This window comes from Arachis ipaensis, chromosome B05, assembly GCF_000816755.2.
Source record: "Arachis ipaensis cultivar K30076 chromosome B05, Araip1.1, whole genome shotgun sequence".
Lineage (NCBI taxonomy): Eukaryota > Viridiplantae > Streptophyta > Magnoliopsida > Fabales > Fabaceae > Arachis > Arachis ipaensis.
In genome coordinates, this window is record NC_029789.2 from 22,901,928 (window position 1) to 22,907,346 (window position 5,419).

Sequence of the window (5,419 nt, forward strand, 5' to 3'; positions counted from 1 at the left end):
TGTAGGTTTTAACTTCCGATTATTCTCTCTCTCTCTCTCTCTCGTTTATGAGGTTAGATTATTTTATTTTGGATTATTACTCTTCATTATTCTTGTGAGTAAAGTTAATTCATCATGTAAATATATAATAACCAGTCTTTTTAGTAATTATATTATGTAAAAAAAAATAGATGAACAAATCATTTTCCCTTCCTAAAAAAGAAAAGGAATTATGGATTCCGGGTTTTATGAGCTGAAAAACAAATAGTAGCATAGACATGTGGTAGAATAAATAAATAAAGTTGAGAAAATAAATATAAAGTAAGAAAGTCACTACTAGAAAATTAGTTATTACAGACGGATATTTTTGACGGATTTTATCCCACTGAAATACAGAGGGAGTTTCAGAGGGATTTTTTGTCGGAAAATAAAAAAATGGATTAGCATAAATTACAGACGGAAAAAAGAATCCGTCGATAATTCCGTCGGAAAAATTAATTTTTTTTTTCGTGAAAAATGGTTACAGACGGAAAATATATAAAACGCTGCGTTTTTATTAAATTACTATAGGCGGAAAATCCGTCTGTAACTTAAATTTTCCGTCGGAAATATTGAAAACCCTAATTTTATCACCACCCATTTCACACTCCATTCACACTCCATTCGAACACCATTCACACTCCATTCACACTCCTCTTCGCTCTCATCCCTCGAACTTTTCGCCCTGCAGCCACCGCAGTCTCTGCCGCCACTGCAGCCCCCGCATCAGCCCTCGCAGCTCCCCGCAACCCCACAGCCTCGCAGCCCCGCAGCGGCGCAGCCACCACAGCCCCTACACAGACACAGCCTCCACCGCCACCATAGAAGATCCGTCGCCGTCGTAGAAAGCTCCCTCGCCGTTGTTTGGAAGCTCCCTCGCCGTTGTTTGGAAGCTCGTTGGCCTTCTCCTCTGTTCGAGCGCTCTCCTTCTCTCTCGGTGTCGCCGTTGTGTTTCTGCCACTGCCCTTCCTCCTCGCTTTCATTCACGAGTCATGACTGTTCCTTCACTCCTCCATTGGAAGTAGATCTGAAGAGCCACGAACCGAGGTGTGGCATGTTCCTCCATCATTGAGTTGGTGTTGCGGTTGCCATAACTTTGCGTTCCTTGCTGTCGTCGACAATCACATTGTGCCCCTCCTCCATACGCCATTTTCCCTTTATTTCTGAGGTAAGATTTGAGATTTTTTTCCTATTTCTTAGTTTTTATTTTTTGTTTTTGTTCTTGGTGTTTCTTCTGATGAGTTTTCTTATTGTGTTGTTATTGTTATGTTCAACATTTTTTTTGAGGGATTTTGCTCAATGTTAAGGTTCGTTTAGTGTTGTAACATTTATGATTAGTGGAAAAATAGATAAAAAAAAAACTGAATAAAGTGTTGGTGAGACATCTCCAGACAAGAAATTAAAAGAATTAAAGCTTACTGAAGATCAATCATATGTTTAACTGTTATTTGTTTATGAAACTACCATAAGCTATTGAATTTTTTGGGCCAATTGAGATACTACTGGTTCAACCCTTATCACATTCTGTCTCCATCTCCTATTGATTACTCACTTCTGTAGACAAACTGATCTTACTTTGTAAAATGTATGTTATTGATGGTACTAATAAGTGATTCCACCATTAGAAATAATGAATCATGATCATTAATCTTTTGCATATAATATCTTTTATCATGCATGTGTTATAAATAAAGTGGAATTATTGTTCTATTTTCTCTCATCAACTTGGCAGCATACTTTAATTTTCTTCTTCATTATATTTCCAAAGTGGTTTCTGAATGAAATATATATGAGCATGATGTGCCGTTACAAGGGAGGCAAGCAAACATCTAATTACCAAGCAATGAAGAAAATCCTGCTCTTGGGGACATTGCCTTCGGTCAAGAACTCGAAATCATATATAGCATAGCGGCACTCATTAGGAGGGAGGCAAGCAGCGAAATCTTTGTAGCCTTGAGCTGGCTCACCAAGCTTCTTCACAACGACTTGCTTCTGATTCTCCTCAATCTTGAAAACTATGAACCTGTGAGTCCTTTTTGTCTTGAGCTCCAAAAACCGCAACTTACCTCAATTTTTCAAGTAAGCAATCCAAAAGAAATAGTAAAGTGAAATTGATTGAAATTGACTATCAGAAACTGCTTCTCTAGTTAGTTATTAGACTCTTTAAAATTATATTTAATATAAAAAATTATACCTTATCTCCATCAGTGAGGGACAATCCTTTCTGCTGAGCTTCCTCTACTTGTCTTTCATGGTGATCTACTTCTGAAACTTGAAAACAGTGAAAATAGTGATACCACTGGTGAATGCTTGAGTGGAATAACATGGAAGCCCCAAAAGACTTAAGAATTATAGAGAGTACCAAAAAACACTAACCATTAACTTCCAAAAGGTTACTTCTGCTCCCATCAGTTAAAGAATCCTCAGAATCATTGGATTTGGCTGTCAAGCAGTGTCTTGCCTCAGAACGACAATTAGCAATATGAACATCAATTATAAATGTAGTAGTATATAATGCTAGAAAACTTGAGTTTTTCTATTTTGAACAAGTATATTTTCACAAACTATATAATGCTATATATAATTTAAACTTGTATTAATGAAAAATGAAAAGTATATTTAGGTATCAGTTTTTTACTTACATACCAGAGATTGCACAGAATTAGTTTATCAAAATCATTGACTGTGATTTGAGAAATAAAAGAACAAAAATATAGACTCACATTTACATCAAATCAGAACTACATTCGTCCCCTGCATTGCAAATTACACATCTGTTTTAATTTATAGGAGGGAGAATTAGAACATGATATGTTGATGATGATGAATAAGCAATTACTAAATCTCTGGGTAGCTACGAAATCCATGACTGACCATGAGTATCCATATAGTAAACCTAACAATTCTTATAAAACACAATATACAACAATAATTTCTGTGAAATTCATGACAAGATACTGCTATAAAATTTTTGCTATTGTTATATCTCAAATTCTCAAATGAATTCTATTTTGTGATATATCATTATCAAATTTCAGCTCCTTCAAATTCTCAAATGAACTGATTCATTCAACTAATATATACTAAATGAGTGAAATATAGATAATCAGTGATCAGTTCAATTTTGTTCAAAAGACAGTGACATTTCTTTAGACAAAACAAAAGTGTTACTACCAAGAAGTATATTATATAATCATCCATCAAGTTCAAATTCACAAACATAAAGGCTAACCATTGCCACACGCTGAAATGAACATTCAAAGTAGCAGTAATAGGCAATCATCAAATTACATAAGTGCCAGAGCACATGATAACTCCAAAACCTGTGGCATCAATAAATCAAAATTAATTTTTGGCTGCCTCTAATACAAACATCCAAACATGTATTGTAAGATCCGGTTAATTAACGGCTAATTAACCCATAAATGAGAATTTATTCTAGAAAGCCAAAAATGTTATTTTTATGGCTTAATATGATAGAGGAAATTGAGACGAGAATTTCGGTACCAATTTTATAGAAATCGGACCAAGATTGGACCGAACGGGCCAAACCGGGCCAACCGGACCCACCTATAAGAAGTACTTTCCGACTTCTGCTAGGACGGCCAAGGAGCTTGAATTGTTGCAGCTGAAGCAGGGTACTATGTCTGTATCTGAGTATACTGACAAGTTTGAGGAGCTGTTCAGATTCTCTCGTATGTGTCAAGGGACTCCGGTGGAATATGAGGAATGGAAGTGTGTTAAGTACGAAGGAGGACTCCGGAGTGATATTTTCAGTTCAGTGGGACCAATGGAGATTAGAACTTTCTCCGAGTTGGTGAACAAGTGTAGGGTTACTGAAGAGTGTGTGAAGAGGGCAGCCGCTGAGAAAGGAAGTCACAAAGGATCGTTTCCACAGAACCGAGGCAAGAGCTTTGCACCTAGAGGTCCGTCTTTCAAGAGGGAAGGTTCTTTTAGGAGGCCCAACAACAACTACTCCCAAGGAAAAAAGGTTTGGGAAGCAGCCTCAGAATGATCAAGCTTGTACTAGGTGTGGGAGTCACCATCCGGGAGTACCATGCAAGGCCGGATGGGGTTTGTGCTACAATTGTGGAAAGGCGGGGCATAAAGCCGCAAGTTGTCCAGAGAAGCAAAAGCAAGGTGCTGGGAAAGCACAACAGACTGGTTGGGTGTTCACCACCTCAGCTGTGGGTGCAGAGGGATCCAAGACACTCATTCGAGGTAACTGTGAAATGGCTGGTCAAACTTTAAATGCTTTATTTGATTCGGGAGCATCGCATTCATTCATTGCATTTGAGAAAGCCCATGAGTTAGGGTTGAAGATCGTAATCTTAGGTTATGACTTAAAAGTGTATAATGCTACCCATGAAGCCATGGTAACTAGGCTAGGATGCCCGAAAGTTTCGTTTAGGTTCAAGCAGCGTGATTTTGTCCATAATTTAATCTGCTTACCGATGATCGGTCTTGATCTTATCTTGGGATTGGACTGGTTATCTAAGAATCATGTCCTGCTTGATTGTTCTACAAAGTCGGTGTACTTTATGCCGAAAGATACAGAAGGACCGGTCGTGGTGAATAATTATTACTTGAATTCGATGATGGTGAACTGTTCTGGAATCGAATGTTAGGGTATCCTGTTGTTAACCGCTGGTGTTTCGGGTGATGATCAAAAGTTGGATCAGATTCCGGTAGTGTGTGATTTTCCGGAAGTATTTCCCGATGATATTGAGGAATTTTCACCTAACCGAGAGGTCAAGTTTGCTATTGAATTGGTGCCTGGGACAGGACCAATCTCAAGTGCTCCTTATAGAATGTCACCATTAGAGATGGCCGAGCTAAAGTCTCAGTTAGAGGAATTGTTGGGTAAGAACTTTATCCGACCAAGTGTTTCCCCGTGGGGTGCTCCAGTATTACTGGTAAAGAAGAAAGATGGAAGTATGCGGCTCTGTGTGGATTACAAGCAGTTGAACAAGGTCACCATAAAGAATAAATACCCATTGCCGAGGATTGATGATCTCATGGATCAGTTACAAGGAGCTGGGGTTTTCTCTAAGATCGATTTGCGATCCGGTTATCACCAGATAAGGGTGAGGGGTGAGGATATCCCTAAGACCGCTTTCAGGCCTCGTTATGGTCATTACGAGTACACTGTGATGTCTTTTGGGTTGACGAATGCTCCTGCAGTGTTTATGGATTACATGAATAGAGTGTTCCGTCTGTTTCTGGATAAATTCGTGGTTGTCTTCATTGACGATATACTAATTTACTCCAAGACTGAAGAAGAACATGCGGAACACTTGCGGACCATGTTGCAAATTTTAAAGGAGAAGAAACTCTATGCGAAATTGTCTAAGTGTGAGTTTTGGAAGGATAAGGTGAAGTTTTTGGGTCACGTGGTGAG

General features: G+C 38.5%; 1 long non-coding RNA gene across 1 annotated transcript; it reads right to left on the bottom strand.

The window, feature by feature from the left end:
* Positions 2,211–2,485, bottom strand: LOC110271841. The gene is made up of 2 exons (XR_002362645.1): positions 2,395–2,485; positions 2,211–2,289 (listed from the first exon to the last, which is right to left on the bottom strand). It is a non-coding gene; the product is annotated as an uncharacterized LOC110271841 (long non-coding RNA).